The sequence below is a fragment of the Gymnogyps californianus genome, chromosome 1 (genome assembly GCF_018139145.2).
Source record: "Gymnogyps californianus isolate 813 chromosome 1, ASM1813914v2, whole genome shotgun sequence".
NCBI lineage: Eukaryota > Metazoa > Chordata > Aves > Accipitriformes > Cathartidae > Gymnogyps > Gymnogyps californianus.
In genome coordinates, this window is record NC_059471.1 from 119,713,783 (window position 1) to 119,734,384 (window position 20,602).

At 40.7% G+C, this 20,602-nt stretch overlaps 1 long non-coding RNA gene across 1 annotated transcript in view; it reads right to left on the bottom strand.

The window, feature by feature from the left end:
* LOC127029314 (uncharacterized) overlaps positions 1–20,602 on the bottom strand; it is a 119,100-nt gene that overhangs the window by 19,570 nt on the left and 78,928 nt on the right. The window contains exon 2 of the long non-coding RNA XR_007768177.1: positions 9,272–9,418. This is a non-coding gene — a long non-coding RNA (uncharacterized LOC127029314). The remainder of the gene's footprint in view (positions 1–9,271; positions 9,419–20,602) is intronic.

A 20,602-nucleotide genomic window follows, 5' to 3' on the forward strand; every position in this document is an offset into this window, starting at 1 on the left:
CAAGAATAAAGGAATCCACAGACATCTTCCTGACGCGGGGGTACTAAATCATCCTAAAATCAATACAAGTGCTTTGGTTTAGTCATCTCTACCAAGAGTTGAAGAAGGTTGGCATTTGCCTGCCAAGTCTGTGGCAGACTAAGAAGCACAGCTTAAATAAAGTGGAACGGAAACTACTCCAGCTGCCCCCACATATATTTTTCAAATCCTGACAAGAGTCAGTCTGGGAATGTGAGGATTATGCCAGGCTGAATGAATGAAAAAGAGCACTGCTTCTGGAGCATATGTTTCCTCTCAGTCTAGAGGTGGTCTCCCAGTGGGTCTGAATTTCTTTGCACTTCATATTTGGCACCAGTGTGCAGAATCCAAAGGTATTTTTAACACACAAAAAGAAAGTGCCTGGGCAAAATGCCTCCCACACAAGATGACACTCATACTGGGTACTCTCCTAGTGAATTTCCAGACTTGCTTTATATTTATAATACAGATGATTTCACAAAAACTGTTTTTCATTTTAAATTTCTACAAACAGCAAAATAATTTCAGACTTTTCAGAAGAAACAAAGAACAATGGAAACACTATGATATTGTTAGTGGGAATAATTGGTTTTTCCTTAATTCCTACTTCTTTAAGAAAACTTAGCTTCATTTCTGTATCTTATATTTTGCAGCAAAAATCCTGGACATACACATTCCCAGAAGCTTAAATACCAAAAGACTAAAAAAAAAAAAAAAAGGAGCAGGGAAGGAGAATTTATAGGTTTTATGAATAGGAATGCAAAAGGAAAACATTGTCAGTATGCACACATACTTCTATTCAGCTGAAATGCAAAAATTTCCATTTTCATAAATAACATAATAGATAGCTCCAAATAAAAAAAACATACTTCCTTCATAATACTAATTCCTAGTATCCGACACTATTTGGCATTATTATTCTACATTAACCTATGTATTGATATCAGTTAGCAAAACATTAGATTTCTACAGATTTACTTTAAACTGTTCAACCACTGAAAATAGATAGAGAGATTATGACTTAAGATATTATGAAAGTCAGCTCAACTTTCTTACTCTAGGGTAGCTCGCCAATACAGAGATAGCCTGTGCCCCACACCTTTGGACTGGGGCCACCTGATGACAGTCAAGCTGGTAGACCTAGAATCTAGAGGTCTTGGTGTCCAACATACTCTTAAGTTTTAGAGCCAGTAACTTGCCACAGTCAAAAACTCTGAAACAGGTATCTAGAAGCCCAGAGGCCCTTTGCTTTGGGATATTCAGCTCAGTGAAACCACACCAGAGAAAGTACAGGCTGACATCCTCATCTAAGAGTTTAGTAGGTAAACCAAAAGAAAATCACATCTGAACATTCCCAGCTAACTCTGATTCAAAAGGTTTACTTCTCCCCCACCCCCCAAAGCTACAGGTTTTTGCTCATGTGGTCTTGCTGGACATCTTTCCTGGAAGATTTGAAGAAATCCCTAGGTTTCCAAGCTTAGGGATGTGGTATAGGGAGCTAGAAAAAGCGTACTCCATCAAAGAATTTTAGTGTGTGTAATAAAGACTGATAATCCATTGTACACATAAAGGTACAAAAAAGCCATGCAAGTCTCTCTCCAGTCCCAATACCACCCTTAGGTCAAGCACACCAAAGGTTTCCTGAAGGGTTCATGAATGCTTGGAGTTCAGTCCCAGCCCCCTGAAAGAAAACTGGAGACTCTCAAATCTTAACAACAGCTATTTAATTGAGAGCCATTTTCTAAGTTCTAGTAGAGACAGACAGAAATACTGAAGTCAATAAGTTTAAACTGATATAAAAATCAATATGCTATATGGTGAGGTGTAGTATTCCCAAGCTTTTTGTCTGATGCATATCATTTTCAGACTTATTTTTAGCTGATGACAAAGTGGAGTTGGTTGGGAAACGCTTCTGGAGTTATCTCAGAGAACTGGCTGAAAAAAATACTGATATGAATGAAAACAATGGTTTTCAAGGGTTATGATAGAACTTATTGATACAAATAAAAATGCAAATCTAGAACAAATAACAGCTGTGGATTGATAAGGTCAGGCTGCCAGGAAGGGCTGTACCTACAGTGTTCATGAAGAGCCTTCAGAAAATTGTAGTGGGCTGGCTGCTGGGACAATCCTCACATTGGCCCAGAACTTCTGAAGGAAAGGTAAAACTGGAAATTTGTCTAGTTTTCCCACTGCTGACTAAATCCTTTAGTGTCCGTCCTTCTTCACACTAGTTTTGATTTTACATGTCCTTCAAAACCACCAAACTTGGATTAAAGGTTTGGAGAGAGGGAGAATTTGCCATAGCCTTTGAAAAAATTACTTTGTGTTTAATTACTCTCTCTCATTGCTTTTTCTTTTCTCCCCAAAGTCTCTAACCTCACATCTAAATTTACCGTGTGCATACTATTTTGTCTTTCTATACAAGTTTTATTATGCTACCCATGGTAAAAAGCATTACCAATTCAAAACCTTAGTCAAATAAAACAGCATCACATTTACATTCCATGCAGCACACTGGGTTTTGGAACAATCCCTCGGTTTTGAAAGCACAGTAAAATACATCTTTGTCACTAGGCTGGTTACCAAATCTGTTTTTCTGATAGTGATCGGGCTTGCTCTGTATTCCAGCCACATAGCTACAGTGCACTCAAGAATACTGCGTATGAACACAGCTACAACAAACACTTTGTCTTCAATGGGTCTCATAGTTCAGCTGTGGTGCTTTTTAATGTTGTCCATATTCAGGTTAATGGGCACAGCAAAAGGGTTGTTTGCCCTTATGAATAACGATATTTCAAACAGTAATTTGAGTTGAGAGTTTTTCCATCATTTACACTCGTAGTCACAGACAGGTCTTTGAGCAATTTCCATGTTTTTTTAGCTTCTTTTGCTGGTAGATTGTTGATTCCTAAAGATAACACGACTTGAAAGATCGGTAAAGGTTAGCTAGTAAAAGAAACATGCATCATTTAAAATACCTCTGTGCATCTGGGAGTTCAACAATACCTTTTAGTGTTACTTAGGAGTTACAAGAAGCAACTACTTTTAGGATGATTTTTAATCCAGACGTTTTGCTTGTAAAGCCAATTTTTGAGTACTGGCTATCTTTTCATATGAAGACTTGGAAGGCAACTTGGACGTGAAGTAACAGCACACATATCTGTTTAAAGTTAAGTAAAATACCAAGATTGGTATTTTACCAAGATTGTCTGGGGTCTTCAATATGGACTCTCTCCAGTGCTTGAATTGAGTGGAAAAGGAATACTAAATCCCTGGTACCTGTCCTGTTTCTGCCACTGTATAAGTTGAAGAAGTATGACTCTGGCTCCACTGGCAACGATGATTCCTGCCCTGGATGCCTTCAGCAGGTCACAAACCTCCCCTTGTCCCAGGGGCATTTCCTTCCCTGTATCAGGCATGCTTCTTGCCCGTGTGGGCCAGGACAGTGAGGCCAATGATATGCTAGCCAGAGGCCCTCCAGCTGCTTGGAGCAGCCAGTGGCTGTAGCAGCTCACACTGGGAAGGGGGTTGTAGGATTTTAGCAGTGCAAAAAAGGAGGTTAAGCAGCACCAGAGCCCCATGTGTGCATGGCCAGGCCACAGGACCTGCACGATTGGACCCTCAGATGCAAACAAAACACACCAAGAAGAACTTAGAAAAAAAGCAAGGGGAGCTCGCTGCCTTGTGGTGGGGGCTCTCTGCAGAAGCTGCTAGTCAAAACTAATTTTTTTTTTTTGCAACTGTGGAAGGACCTTGGCTTTTCTTTCCATAACCCAACAACAAGGTGCTGCGAAGTTCCCTCCCCCTGCACTGAGTTTTGATTTTATTTACTCACTCTACTGGTGAGAGTGGAAAGAATAATTCACATTACTGATTTGTTCATTGTAAAACACAGTGATTATGTCTAAAGAAAACAAAGTCCCTCATGGGTCAATGTTATTGGGTTTGCGTGGCAAGGTTTTGGTAGCGGGGGGGGCTACAGGGGTGGCTTCTGTGAGAAGCTGCTAGAAGCTTCCCCTATGTCTGATAGAGCTAATGCCAGCCGGCTCCAAGACAGACCCACCACTGGCCAAGGCTGAGCCCATCAGCGACAGTGGTAGTGCCTCTGGGATAGCATATTTAAGAAGGGGAAAAAACACCTGTGCAACAGCAGCCGGACAGAGGAGTGAGAAGACGTGAGAGGAACAACTCTGCAGACACCAAGGTCAGGGAAGAAGGAGGGGGAGGAGGTGCTCCAGGCGCCGGAGCAGAGAGATTCCCCTGCAGCCCGTGGTGAAGACCATGGTGAGGCAGGCTGTCCCCCTGCAGCCCATGGAGGTCCACGGTGGAGCAGATATCCACCTGCAGCCTGTGGAGGACCCCACGCCGGAGCAGGTGGATGCCCAAAGGAGGCTGTGACCCCGTGGGAAGCCTGCGCTGGAGCAGGCTCCTGGCAGGACCTGTGGACCCATGGAGAGAGGAACCCACGCTGGAGCAGGTTTGCTGGCAGGACTTGTGACCCTGCAGGGGACCCACGCTGGAGCAGTCTGTTCCTGAAGGACTGCACCCCGTGGAAGGGACCCACGCTGGAGCAGTTTGTGAAGAACTGCAGCCCGTGGGAAGGACTCACGTTGGAGAAGTTCGTGAAGGACTGTCTCCCGTGGGAGGGACCCCGCGCTGGAGCAGGGGAAGAGTGTGAGTCCTCCTCCCCCTGAGGAGGAAGGAGCGGCAGAAACAACATGTGACGAACCGACCCAAACCCCCATTCCCCGTCCCCCTGCGCCGCTCAGGGGGAGGAGGTAGAGGAATCAGGAATAAAGTTAAGCCCAGGAAGAAGGGAGGGGTGTGAGGAAGGTGTTTTTAAAATTTGGTTGTATTTCTCGTTATCCTACCCTGATTTGACTGGTAATAAATTAAATTAATTTTTTTCCCCAAGTCGAGTCTGTTTTGCCCGTGACGGTAATTGGTGAGTGATCTCCCTGTCCTTATCTCAACCCACAAGCCTTTTGTTATATTTTCTCTCCCCTGTCCAGCTGAGGAGGGGAGTGACAGAGCAGCTTTGGTGGGCACCTGGCATCCAGCCAGGGCCAACCCACCACAGTCAACTATCGTATGTCAAAGAGCAGCACTTCTCTTTCTTGCAGTTCTTGACTGAGATTTTAGGAAAATAATTTACAAATAGAGCATGGACAAAAGAATTCAGTTCATCAGAAAACTTTTTTCTATGTTTAAAAAAAGCAATAGATTGCATTCAGAAATCTGTATTGATACTCTGGCTTTCTATAAGGTAGGGGTTTTAATATTTTCCTTCCTACTAGCAAAATAAATCCATCAAACTAATTAAAGAGAACACAGAAGGAGAAATTGAAAAGATGTTTCACTTGTACAATCTTTGGTCAAAGCTGAATCACATCCACAACTAACAAGAAGTAGTCTGTGTGTTTGGAAAAGCAGTACTTTTAAATCACAAATATACAAGGAAGATTTTGAATATTCTTCTTGTTGTGTCTGAACTCACACTGTAATATCAGACTCATTTATTTCACGTGCAGTCTTTCCCTTTCCTTCTCTTCACCACACTTTCTGTAAGCCCCTGCAATCATCCAGTGTGAAAGTCAAACAGCTTATGTCTGTCTAAAATAAGCTTCCCCAGCTATGATGTAGCCATTTTCTACCAGAAATTATGCTTTTATAAATTTAACTTACAAATATATCTAAGATGGTAATTTAGAAAATTGTACAATGCATATAATACCTAGACTAAATGTAAAAAATGCTCTCTTTACAAACATTAAAACATTCAGTGCTTTACTAATGAGCTCACTTCTATTATCTGTCAACCTATAGCCACCTTTGCAGTGCTATAATACCAGAGATAATTAGTGCATGCTTGTCAATTTGATTTTGGTTAACTTTATGGCCTCTTTATTTTACGGTCCCTATGGGAGCTTGTAGCTTGCTCGTTGGCCAAGCAAAAAAATGCATTTATTCTAGGATAAACAATAGAACTGTTTAATTAAGAGGTGTCATACTATTTATTGTATATCACGTGCTGTACCTTTGATGAGGGGCTATAAACACAGAAGGTTCGTCAGATTCAATTTCTCTGCTGTAATTTCCTACCGGAGAAAATGTGACACAAGGCAGAGATCCAATTTCCCATTTCTATTTAGCATTTATATTGACAGAATTAATGAATTTATCATCATCTTTGGCCTGCTGCTAAATGGAAGACATACATTGCCTACTGAGATAGTAATTCTTCCTCTATATTATGTATATATGTGTGTGTGTGTACACACACTTATATACACTTACACACATATATATATTTCCTCACTTATTTTTCCATGGGGAAATTATACCTTTTTATTAAACCCATGTTCAGAGAGGAAGGCTAGGTGATGGGAAAGGTAATTAGGAAGAGTAATAAGAGTGATCTTAGACAATGTTTCTAAGCAGGAATAAAAATGAAAGAGTTCTTTGCATATTTGCCATGACAAAGGGTTCAGGAAGGCCCAAGCTGATGAACTCATGGCATGTTGACGGAACTAATTTTCTTTCTGAAGTTCCCCCATGAGAATGCTATACAATATATATGCTGCACATTTGTCAAAGCTGCCATGTAAGAAGTTTCAATTTCCTTCTCTGAAAATAATTGACCAAAGGATCATGAAGTTCAAAAGACTAGGGGGAAATGAATAAATATTATATAGAGATATAATGTATTGTAATCATACTGTATATGCTATTTTAATAGAAATCTAGAGACCTCTGTTACAATTCTTGAACCTCTTAATGGAGCCAGAGAGAACTATTTCGTAGCTTCAGCGTGCTGAAATAGGGCTGAATTCCTTCCCTGCTAATCTAACCATCTTTATAATTTTGTTAGAGGTCACTAGCTTTAATTTACTGCTAAAATAATAAGAAGTGGATGATATTTTAAATCCCTTTTCATGAATATTTTATAATCTGAATAACTTCTGTTGGAATCTTTTGTAAGTAAGAGTCAAGAGCAGCCTCACTTTGTTTTAAGAAATGTCTACTCACCTATCTGACACAGAGCATGACTCATGCAGGGGAAGAAGGAAAGACAAGCTTCACATGGCATCTTACACTTTAGTCTCCTTTTGATGGCTCGACATAATGGTGCTAGGTAGTATACCCAATCAGTACAAATGTGTTTATGTTACATTTTTTGTATATATATATATACACACAAATCACCAATACATCAGAACTTCTGTGCTTCAGCTAGGAACCCCTTTATGGCCTGATACGTGATATGACACACAGCTACCATCTCTTTCTAAAAGGAGTAGAAGTAACAGGTTTGGGGTTTGGGGTTTTTTTTGTTTTTTTTCAAAGTAGGAAAGCCACTTGGAAGGAACCTTCATCTGTACACACAGGTTTTCCATACTAAAGATTTGGGAACTTCCTAAGTTAGCACTCCCTAGGGCCCCAGGCAGGCTGCACTCATACGGGTTTGGGATTTGTGGTTGTCTGGCTACAATATCCAAAAAAGCAAAGTTTCAGCTCATGTCTTTCTTGTTATTAAGGCTTGCTCTTTACTACGGGCTTGAGGTGCCATTTTCCCTTAATTAGGGCACTTAGGTGCTCTTTCTCCTCTACGCAAGCACACTAACATGAGTGAAAGATCTGCCTACCAGAGCTAGCTTGGTGCCTCAGGTCCCTTGTCTCTTTATCCCAGGCTAAGTCAGACATCTCAACATGCACAGGCAGTGCAGAAATGAGAGAGAAATGGCTAATTGCAATTGCCAGCCACCTGCTTGTGGCTAGGTGAATACAGCCGCTCATCTCCAGAGCCCTGTGAGCACACAAGTGAAATGATTTCACATTGATTTTTTTGCCTGTAGAGAGGTGGCACTACAGGAACATAAGAAGACTGGAGTTAATGGCAATCTGACCTGAAATTAAAATATTTTATTCAAGATATTTGCCTTCAGTTGCTCCATAGGCTAAATGAATCAGGGTTCACCACAGATACTACAGAGGTGAACTTCCAATCTGCTGAATACCAGTCAATTTCTGGGTGAGCATCTGCGGAGGGAAGTGTTTTCCTCAGCACTAGAACACTATTCTGATGCTTCTGCATCTTCCAATTAACCTATTGTAGGAGAGTCTTCCTTAATCTCCTGTATATGAATTCACTGGATATAAACATTGACATGAAGCATTTCTGGCCTTTTAGTTTCTTTTTTTTAAATTGTTTTTTCAAACTCCAAGTCTGCTTGGGAAAGCTACCAAGAGTAAATCCTTTTCAATATGGGCCAGCACCCTAGTCTGCAGAGTTATAGGATGCAGATGTGTTTTGAGTAAAAGCGCTTAATTGATGGTAACCATTTTAACTTAGATATTTGGCATGAACAAATTAGCCTGGGTTAAGCATATTCTTATGGGAAGTAGTTACAGGGAAATACTTCTTTATACAAGGATACTTTTTATATAGATTAATAAAAATTAATATGCATATCATACATCTGGCAACCATATATATCAACAACAGGCATCAGAGAGGTATCGCTGGTCGTACCACACACATTGTTCTGCAGAAGATCCCATTCACTAGTACCTAGAGTTTACAGGATTTGGGTTGGTTTGTTTCTTATTTTTTTTCTTCCCCCTTCTTTTTCTTCTTTTCCTTTTTTTCTCTTCCCCCCCTTAGAGGAAGTAAAAGTGGCTTGAATTCCTCTGAAACATGAGACTACTTTTCTTTGGTTTTAAAAACTACCTGTGCTCAGCTCTCTAGTGTTACTCTTTGTGCATTCTGGCTCCGCCCGGTTGGCACAAAAAATGTGGCATGTCATTCAGTTGATTTTTCCACTTTCTTTTTAAAATAAGAACATATTTTATTAATCTTAACATTTATAACAAACAAGCAAAATCAGAATATGACCTCTGGGACACTTCTGTATAACTTAATATCTTTTATCCAGAAGAGGTAAAAAATGATCATGCAAATATTGTGTGCTCATCTTAACAACCAAACAACACTTTCTGTACACAATAAAATACACGGAGCCTGTGCAGCTGCTGCCAGTATGCGAGTGGTTCAGCACTTTTAGCCGCAATTTGCGAATTACTCCAACTAGAAAGGCAGATATGAAAGCTAGGATAAGTGTAAAGTATTAACCTTACATGGTACATAAATAGGCTAGTGGTACTACGGAAACTTTTCTGGTTATAAAATTGTTGCATATATTTTCTACCCAAGTACTACAGTTAGTTGAAATGAGAGCAGAAGAGTTACCTTGCCTTAAAGATGGGGATATAGCATTCACTTCAAAACGCGAGTGAGGACATTTTCAGAAACAGCACAATTTCACTAAGTTCTGTAATGGTGGGCTGGTGTCAGGCTTCTCCCAGATTTCAGTTTCTGGCAGGTTTTGAAATATTACTGCAAAATAAAAAGCCAGAAAATTAGTATCTGCAGCTAATTTTTTTTTTAAATCTTTTAGTCACTTTTATCAGTGAAAGAAACAGCATACTTAAAATGCAATTGAAGGGAATTAACATCATTAAAGTTAGTGTTATAATGGGAGTTTTATACAGAAATAATACATTTTATATGATGAATGAAATAAAAATACGCAAAACTGAGACAACAGAAGTTACATTATTTTTATAATGTAAACTACTAAAATTTCATATTGTACAAATTATAGAGGAATACTATTTCTGCATAAACTGTTTAATTTATTACTGTAAGAACAACATTAGCAACCTTAGAGGACATGTAGAATTCACAAAAAAGTAATAGCAGCAGCACTACTGGATTCTGCTGTCTGCAAAGTCATCTACAAAAGTAAGACAAAGATGCAGTGTTTTCTGCCTATCCAATAAGGCCTGTAACTGTAATGTGTTCACTTTGGTCATTTACTATTGAAATTAACCATATGAAATAAACTTTCAGAGATGTTGTAATTATGTACTTTATAGGGATCTGGATATATTCTTCCTCTGGAAGGGCTCTCAGCTGTATTGTAAGCAGGAAAACATAGATACATTTATGACATCACTTTCCCTTTCTTTTTAGTATCACCTCTAAAAAGTTCTGAGGGGAAAAAAAAAAAAGAAAAGGAAGCTGTATCTGGGTTACAGGCTGAGGATGGAAAATGCCTGCCTCTGTAGAGAGGTTTTGGTTAATTTATAGAGTTTCCAGTGTTCTAATTTGAAATGCAGAACCCAGGATAGCTCACAGACCTCCAGCTCCTCTGTCCATGGAACAGGCTCCCACAAGACCAGAGCCCACGGGAGCATCCCTGGCACCAGTTCTTACTGGGGGTCTCCAGCTCTGCTGTTGTTTGAGGAAAAACTCAAAAAAGTTAATGTAAATTACTCCAATCCAGATAAGATGTAAAATCAAACTCCCATTTAAAAACTATTGACTGCTAAAGGTGATTTATGAGCTTTGAAGGCTTGTAATTACCAGTGTTATATATAATGCAACCTGCACGTACTTTTCCAGTCACTTCTCCTGGGACAGCTTCCACCTTAACAAGTGATAAGAAGTTCCTGGATGGGAACCAGGGAAACTACAGAGATTCCTTCAGGAATCCACATGCCAGTGAATGAGAACAGTTTATGATGATCCCTGCAAAGAGGAAACTCTTGTACCACGTGATTACATGGTGTCAATAGGAGAGTCTCCCAAAGAAAGTTGTTTCTGGAAGATTTTGCCATGCAAAAAGTGTGATATGCATTATTTCTGTGAACTAAAAAATGGATCGTGTCAATTTGTCTTTAACAAACAATGTGCAGTGCAAACAAACACCAACAATCTTAGCAAACAGAACAAGACCCATGCAAAATCAAACCTATTACATGGAGCTATCCAGCTAATTTTTCCAAGGTATCCAAGTACATGGGTATGTTGACGCTTTTAGCTATTTCTTTTAAAACATGGTAGGAACTGGTTAGAAATTTGGCAGATCATTCCATGAGTAGGACTGAATAGCAATGCAAACACATAGCTACGCTCAGCACTTTACCTATACCTCCCATCTTCTTTTGGGAACCAAAGAAAAAGAAGAGGCCCTATAAAAATGGAGAAAAGAGTAGAACTGGTGATGATTTCTACAGAGAGGGAACCATTGCAGGGGTAAAAGGGGAGGCTGCAGCCATGCACTCTGTGGTGGGTTGACCCTGGCTCAATGCCAGGTGCCCACCAAAGCCGCTCTATCACTCCCCCTCCTCGACTGGACAGGGGAGAGAAAATAAAATGAAAGGCTTGTGGGTCAAGATAAGGACAGGGAGATCACTCACCAATTACCATCATGGGCAAAACAGACTCGACTTGGGGAAAATTAGTTTAATTTATTACTAGTCAAATCAGAGCAGGATAATGAGAAATAAAACCAAATCTTAAAACACCTTCCCCCCACCCCTCCCTTCTTCCCAGGCTTAACTTACTCCCGAACTTGCAACCTTCCCCCACCCCCGAGCGGCGCAGGGGCATGGGGAATGGGGGTTGCAGTCAGTTCATCACACGCTGTTTCTGCCGCTCCTTCCTCCTCAGGGGGAGGAAGACTCACACTCTTCCCCTGCTCCAGCGTGGGGTCCCTCCCACGGGAGACAGTCCTCCACAAACTTCTCCAACGTGAGTCCTTCCCACAGGCTGCAGTTCTTCACAAACTGCTCCAGCATGGGTCCCTTCCACGGGGTGCAGTCCTTCAGGAACAGACTGCTCCAGCGTGGGTCTCCCACGGGTCACAAGTCCTGCCAGCAAACCTGCTCCAGCATGGATTCCTCTCTCCACGGGTCCACAGGTCCTGCCAGGAGCCTGCTCCAGTGCAGGCTTCCCATGGGGTCACAGCCTCCTTTGGGCATCCACCTGCTCTGGTGTGGGGTCCTCAGGGCTGCAGGTGGATATCTGCTCCACCGTGGACCTCCATGGGCTGCAGGGGGACAGCCTGCCTCACCATGGTCTTCACCACAGGCTGCAGGGGAATCTCTGCTCCGGTGCCTGGAGCACCTCCTCCCCCTCCTTCTTCCTGACCTTGGTGTCTGTGGAGTTGTTCTCTCACATATTCTCACTCATCTCTTCAGCTGCAGTTGCTGTTTCCCCCCCAACTTCCCCCCTTCTTAAATATGTTATCCCAGAGGCACTACCACTGTCACTGATGGGCTCAGCCTTGGCCAGTGGTGGGTCCATCTTGGATGGCTGGCATTGGCTCTATCAGACACAGGGGAAGCTTCTAGCAGCTTCTCACAGAAGCTGCCCCTGTAGCCCCCCCGTTACCAAAACCTTGCCACGCAAACCCAATACACACTTCCATGCTGGCAGTCTTTCCCAAGAAATTATTTTGTCTTTGTCCTTGGTCCCACAAGGTTCAGTTGTGCCTGCCCTGCTAGAAAGTCTTGAGAAAACTCTTCAGGCAGCTATGATGCTTTGCATGGACTTGTCTCTGCTTACGGTGGTTAACAGAGGTTAGAAAAGTGAAGGCAGGAGGAGATGAAGGAAGGGAGAAGGACAATGGGACTATTCCTATATACAAATCAAATCTCCAGAAATCTGGAGCTTTTCAGAGTTCAGTTTGGAAAATAGTACATTTTGTACAATGGTACAAAAGGAAAGCATTTGACAAATTAATTAAGGAATTTTAACTATTGGCAACTGATTCATACCCTCTAAATACCTCTCAACAGCAGAAGGGTATTATATAGGTGTTGTGCGTGAGGGTTAATGACAATTCTGTTATACACTAGATGTATCTGACCCCTTGCAATAGAATTTACTGCAACAGAGAAAGTAATTCATGAAGGAAAAGGTAACCAGTGCACTTTGCTTCTTTTCCTGCTCCGCAATCAGACTGCAATTTCCTATAATGTTTTCATTATCAAAAATTGCTCAATTAATTCCTTCAACTTTGCAGACGAAGCATGAATTACTTTCTTCAAATATTCACTCTTGGAGGTGTATGGATTAATTCACATTAGCTAGATAAGTAAATAGCAGTGTTTCTGCTCTCCATCAGGCAGATACTTAAGGACTTTTGGCTCAAATACTTGTTTATGAATCCAGAAATGTGGATCATGAATATTGCAGCATACAAATTTGGCATTTGCTTTGCACAAACATACATCATGCTCCCAATTACTTTGATTTTCAAAATGGCATGATTTTGTTGGACCTCTGGCAAGAATCAAAGTCAGTGTAGTGAGCTTACAACATTTGACATTTTACCTCCTGGAATCAAAATGACGAAGGGAGATTTTAAGTTTTGTTTTACAATTTGTATTATTTTTCCCTGTTTCAAGATGGAACTTAAGAGCCACTGAAAACCTCTAGGAGATTTAGAGCCTCAGGAGAAAGCAAAAAGTAGTCCAGTGATTGATTTTAATCTTCACCTTTTAGTCATTTTTATAGACCCAACATTGTAGTCATCCCAGCGGTGGGTTGTCTGCAAGCAACCCCAGCACTTGGGGAGTGGGGTGCACTCTGAGCAGCGTGCTAGTGGGCCCTCACAAAGTCACTCGGTAAAGAGAGAGCTTGAAAAATGAAATTAATTTCATAACGCCATATTTTTCTTTTATTGCCCACAACCATAATCTTTTACTTCACTGAAATGGTATGCAGGAAAAAGAGGAGGGGAAGATACAGATATTAATGAGGTAATGGAAGAAATTACTTAAAAATAATTCTAGCAAAACCGATTTTCAAAAATTATAGTTCTGGCTCCTCACTTTGGCTTGGGCTTAAGTATTTAGTAGCCATGTTTTCAAGCTCAATTCAAGCACAACCTATGGACTAGCACTTTACCAACCTCCACTCAACCAAAAAGAAAAAAGCAACCCCCAAAAATAGATTATGAAGTAATAACACAGCTCCAGAGTCCAGAGGACTGCCAATCTTCAAATCTGATGGCTGCAAACCAGATCTATTTAAGGCCTGAAAAGGATTTAAGTAATGGATGAGACAACAATAATGTTTACCAAGGAGCAGAGTGGGAAACACAGGATGAAGGAGCAAATGACGCTTTCATGTACGCTTTAGTTAAATCCAGCACTGCCCCTGAAAAAAGTACTGTCTTCCCCCCTGCTGCTTATTTTTGACAACTAGCGCAGCCTCCTTTTTGGTGACATGTTTCTGCAGGATCTGGCAGAATAGACTGATCATCTGATGTAGCTTAAAGATGTCTAATTTTTTGCCAGGTCAATTTTAATCCTAGTCCTGTTCCCCAGCCTCGTCTAAGGCTGGCCTTTTCCTCTAAGCCTCGCGAGAGCTGCAACCTACAGCTGCAAAGATAAGACTAAACTTTCCTCTGGGATGTGAGAGCACTTCTCTCTTGAGCTCTATCTGATCCTGACCTAACGAAGCAGAGAGCACTGCCCAGGCAGCTGCATCCTTATGAGAGGAGATAAAGCATCAGCCCTGAATGCCAAAATCCTCTGGCATGCACCAGGCAGGTGGTGGGTGGCAGCAGGAGCCACCCCCGCACTGATCTTGCCAAAGATACTCTGTTGTGATGGGGGGAAACAGGCAATTCTCTCTTCAGGTTGCCAAAAATTTATAAATGTCTATCCTACATACACAATACAGGAGTTGCCCCACTGCACTGAACAAGACCTCACAGAGCAGCCAAACCAATCATAAAAACTGAATGCAATTATTCCCAGTGAGTACAAACAAACTTTTACACTGTGAGATTAAGGACAGACATGAGCCCACTTCCCACATACTTTCTTTACCACTGGCTTCTGGGTGACTGTGGGCAAGTCATTTCACCTCCCCTCTGCTCATCTTCCTCTTTTGTAGCAACATGGTAGGACACAGGAGTCCCTACTGAAAATGCCTTGAGATTTTTAGATGGAAAACATGGTGAGAGTCAGACATTGGTGCTGTTGTGTGCGCTCAAATCTGAGAATTTGGTACCCTGACTCTGTACATCAAATAAACAGGCATTAACAACATCAAGGGAGCAGACAGAATCCTGCTGTCCTTATCTGTAAATGGGAAAATCTTATCCTGAAACCCTTACAAGCGGGCATCCTAACGACTAACGCCAGCTCCTAACAACTCTGACAGGCGCTGAAGTGCAGCCTCATCTCAGAGCGTAAGCCCCAGTTTGCCTCCATAGGACTTGGACACATGGGTAAGTGTATTGATAAACTAAGACTTGTCTTATCAGTGGAACGGGAAGTGTCAAAATGTCCTGAAAATTATTTCAGCACAGGATTATTTTTCAGCCAGGAACAAAGTATAGGATTTTCCTGTAAGAAAGCCTTCGGCAGAAACGTTGCCCTTCATTTTACAGGGTGATGATGTTTTGCACGTACAGCAAGGTGCCTCTCAAACCAGGCTTGTAGCATTGTACAATGTTTACTAACAAAATCAGGTACTTTCAAAACATGAGGCAAATGCACAGAGTTACAAACTAAGGAAGTTCTGTTCTGTGTCTTATGATTCATTACCATCATATTAGCCCTTTGACCAAATTAATGAAGATGACAGAAATTCTTTGAATTACCTGACAAACCCCATCTAAGCGTTCCCAGGCTCTGTTGTTGCTGCTATCTACCTTTCTAAACCTCTAAGCACCACACTATAGATGCTTTTTCATACTACACAAAGAACTTGGAAGAGATTTTATTTTTGGGGGGTGGTGTCGGTATTTTATGCAGGACACCTACAAGAGCCCCATTCCTCTTAAAAGCACATATAAAATAACATGGTGCAGTGTATTGTCTCAGACTCCTACTCTGTTCTCATGCACAAAACATGCTAGACCAATCCAGCAGTTGAAAGTGCTAAAATTAAGGAAACTACATCTACATAATTTATTTAAAAGATCGACTATCTTCCAGATTCATCATCTTGGCAAGGTGGTAAACTATTCCTTGATATTTTGAGATATGGAGAACCCAAAAATAATTTGAGACACACTAATATAGAAAACACTTTTTATCAAAGGAACTCTGGACAAAGGTAGACTTTTTCGCCCCCCCAGATGCAAGTTATTCTCCGAGTTACTCCCAGGTGCGTACAAGGAAGTGGCACACCAAAAGGGAACTGAAAAGCTAACATACTAATTTCTTATGCCAATACTTCAGGTACCGTTTGACAAATAAAGTGTTGAGAACACAACCTTAAACAACAGACTAGTGAATGCTAGTTGTTTTCCAACAGTGACAGGTGCAAGAAGTCTTGAGGAAAGTATTCATTATGGGCAAGGCTCAAATTAGGTACTTAAAAATTGTGGCTTAATTTAGGTCATTTATCATTCTCCTCAAAGGCCCTTTTGTACAATTGAATTCTGAAGTGCTTCGTTTGCTATTAGATCATCACAGCTGCTGTAGTATCACTCAAAGCAGATGTTTCACAGACAGAGAGTGCCCAGCTCATTTTCAGAAATGCAGTAACTGCAAGTCCCTCCCTGGCACTTCTGCCCATGGATGTGGATTCGGCCATGCAGGTGCCACCACACTCAGCCACTCGCAGGAGGTCAGCACGGATCAAGTGCCAGTGGTGGCAGACCCCAAACTGATTCCACTCCAGGGGCACTTTAATAAAAACAGAGCTACACACCCTGAATTTTCAACTGCCATTTTCCTTTTGAAACAAGTGGGTAATAAATCAGCTTAGATAATTACTGAACAATCTCAGCTCTCTGCTATAGACTAAAAATAAGAGGCAAATGGGTCTCCTTGGCTTTGCAACATTAGAATTATTCCCCGCGTGGTACTTGCATAAAGTGCAGACTCATCTTAGAAGCTAACAACTCATTCCTCTGAGACAGAAACACTGCTCATCTGCACGTGGCTCCTCTACCTACTTGGTAGTGTGCTATTGCACAACCTGCAAGCGGGGATGCGGTGCTGAGGGAACGCAGAGAAGTCAGTAAAGAAGTTATTTCACTCTTCCAGTGACCAAACAAAACTTCTAAGAATTTGCCTTTTCTGCACGATGCTTTAGCAGCATTGAAAATTCTTTGGCAGAAGAATCTGTCTGAAAAGAACGTGTCTGTAATTTTGTGGCAGGGGAAATGGTTGGTTTGCTTATAAGATGTAGAAGGTAATGGGAGAAATACATGCTTAAAATGAGCAAATGCAATGCAGGTCAAATGGCTCTTGTAAAACCACTCATTAATGGGAATCCTAGACTGTGAGGCACCTAAAATTAGTAAAGTGCAGAATTAGCTCAAAACTGGCAGATCAGCTCCATCTTGCAAGACATCTATTTAGTTCCAGTAAGTACTAGGGCAGAGACATTTAACAGATATTACAGTTCTCTATTTAGAAGGAACTAGGATGACATAATCATATCCTTTGAAGGCGATGAAGTACTTTCCAGTCCATTAGTAACTGAGAATGATGTCATTAGACAATATCCACTAGGGAATTAGGCATTAAAAGAAGTTTAGCTCCAGGAGTGATGATAACTTTCACTTAAAATCCTAGAAGCTTTGTCTGAAGAGATCTCTGGCTGGCTATTATTTCTAAGAATTGCAAAACCAGGGATATTTCAAAGGAAAGGAGAGTGAGTCCTTATAAGCTGCTCATAAGAAAGGCTCACAAGATAATACAGATAATGGTAAGGCAGCTAAATCAATTTGAGAAAAAAACAATGAAAAATTTAGTAGGGATTCAGACTGAGGAACAAGTTGTGCTTTTAAGGAATATAATCGTGTGAAAGACAAGTGGGTTCTAATAATCACAATGTCATCTTTAATAAGGTAACAAGTTTGGTCAATAAAAGTAACTGATCTGTTAAAATTAGACTTTTGTGAGATTTTTGACCTTGCTCTGCAGACCTCCCCAATTAATAGTGCATAATAACAAAGCAAATGTTAAATGAATTCAGACCTGTCTACTTCTCAAGTCCCAAAAAGAAGGTCAGTAATGAATCACTCCTGAACAGCTTGTTTTATTGGGAATTTTTAGGGATCTCTTCTAGGCAACTATCTATTCAACTCTTTTATCAATGGACTGGTTTAAATGTGACCACTGTTGATAACATTGTTGTAGTTGATACAACAAGTGATGATCTGGATTCTCGATAAAGTCCTTTGAAGAAAAACAAAGGGCTTAAAATATGTTGAAGTCCTAGAATAAAAAATGAGGTCTACAAAATTACTTGAGAGCTGTAGGCCATGCCATACAGCAAGACACTTAAAGATGTCAGCTTGGTTATCTCTGCAAAAACTTAAAAGGACATTATTAAAGAAACTTAACATTATGGATTGTTTAATCCAGTTAACAAAGGCACAATAGAGACAATAGCTGGCAATTAAACCAATTTCAGTTAAAACAAATAACAACAAGATCAACGTATTTGAAAGTACATCAGGTCAACCACTAGAATGCACCACTGAGGGACACAATGCAATAACCTCAAGTCACAAGTTTATACCTTTCTAGAAATTATGTGTTATGCCAACACAAGTTACTAGGCTCAACACACCGTTAACTGTGTTAAGTGTAATGGCCTGTGGAAAACAGGAGTTCAATCAAGTTGATGTAATAGTCCCTTTTGGATTAAAACTCTGGGAATTTAAATCTGGGCCTGAAAAATGTTAGGAAGAAAAAAATACCCTCCACAACTACTTAAAATAAACCCACCTAATATCCTCACCACCATTGCATACTATAATCTGCCACTTGAAATTATTAACATCTCTGGAGTCCAGTTTGTTAAATAAGGGGGAAGAAATGCTGGCTTTGTGCCTAGAAACCCTCAGTTCTTCACAACAGCATCTCAGGCAATAACGCTTTGAGTTACTATAGACCTTAACCACAGCCCGTCCTCTAACCCCACTTTCCCGAGTTAAGTAGGGATGACGTTGATATCCAGCAGAAAATTTGAATTTCCGGTCGGCATGGTCTCTTGCACCAGCTGTCAGTTGTGAGTGAGGCAAAGAATTTATCCCCATCCTTATGAAGTCCTAAAACAATCATGAAAATCATTTCCTCTGCTTTCTAAACCCTCAAGGAACAGTTTCTTGAAAAGCACTTCCATATGGTAGTAGGTACAGGAGAAGACTCATTTGGCCAGAGCCTCCCTCTCTCTCACAGACGGCATAAAGTTCCAAGATGATTATTACTAGGTCTTGAAGATTAAGGTATACCAAGGTACTGCTTTTCTCCTTTTTGCCTAGATACTCCCACTTCAGGAAGTTCCCCAGTAATGACCAGAAAAATATATATGATTCATTAAGGTTTTAAGCTTTTAAACTCTTTTTGGCTGATCACTTGTTAAAAAAAGAAAAACGGATATTAAATAGAGGAAATTTTTATTCTTCAGAAACGTACATACAAATTCCTCATTCATCTGCAGCAGGAGAGGAGGAATGCAACAAAGTACCTCAGTTAACTCAGTGCTGTAAGGTAAAGGTACAGAGGTTTTGACCTGTCCGATGTAGGCAGGAGTTACTGGTCACCCTATACAGTTATAATATTTCACCTGCTCTGCATAAAGACTAAGTTCACTAATATATGAAGACCCAAAGACATACTGTTCATCACCCTGAAACACATTTTCAAACTGTATACACAATATACGAATGAAATTTCTCTAAATCATACCACATAGTGAAATTAAAAGATTTTATAAAACAGAAATCACAGTAAAATTTGGATTTTATTTTTATTTTTTTTTTATATAGAGACATGGCCTAGTTTGCAAAAGACTACTTATCTCACCTTGAAAAACAATAGCCTTTGAGCACTTGTATCAGTCTGGTTATTTCAAACTGAAAATTGATAAAGAGCCATTTCAATCAAAGTCTTACATGTGGTGTGAATCCATTTATGAGTGATGGAGAAAACTACAAGACTTCCCTTTCTCATTTACCTAATCTCCAGATCCTATTCATTTCACAGCAGGGGTAAAACCTCAGCCCTGCATAAGTTATTTGGCATTCTGACATCAATCTAGTTGGGGTCAGCATGCTGTTCAGCACTTCATCAGGTGCTTTGCAGTGCCGAAACTGAGGTTACTCAGGCAAGTGGGAAAAAAGACAGATTTTCTAACAGGCAAATGGGTGACTTTGGCTGAGCTGGACTTCAGCACAGCAACAGGAGGAGGCCTGGGGGCAGCTCTGGAAGGCTCAGCATGGGCTAGTAGGATTAACCACGTCTTAGGGGGCTCCAAGTAGAGCAAGGGGGTCTTGAAAAGGGCATTGGGACTTTCTTCAGGCAAGAATCATTCCCTCCCACAGCACTCTTTAATAGCCTCTAACTCTGTGCTCTTGGGTGGCTGGAAAAGGGGAGAAGAGAAAAAAAAAAAAAGAGAAAGAAAAAAAAGAACAAAATACCAGGCTCAGCTTGTGCATCCTCCAGGGGCAAGAAAAGGAGAACAGGATGTGGATCTAGAAGAAGCACTAGAAGAGAGCCCCAGAAGGCACCTCCCTATCTTTCACATTGAAGAAACGGTTTGCACTCACTTTCTAATATCTGTAAATTCAGTTGGTCTTAGCATCATGGAGCTAAATTGGAAAAGGGACTAAAAGTCTCCATCTTCCCTCTGTAATTTGAATGATGAATAATCTCACAGAATAAAATACAGGGTGATCATGTCATTAAGGCTAAAAATGTAATGGAGATACAATACAAACCAAAGAAATAAGAAAAATGTGTATTG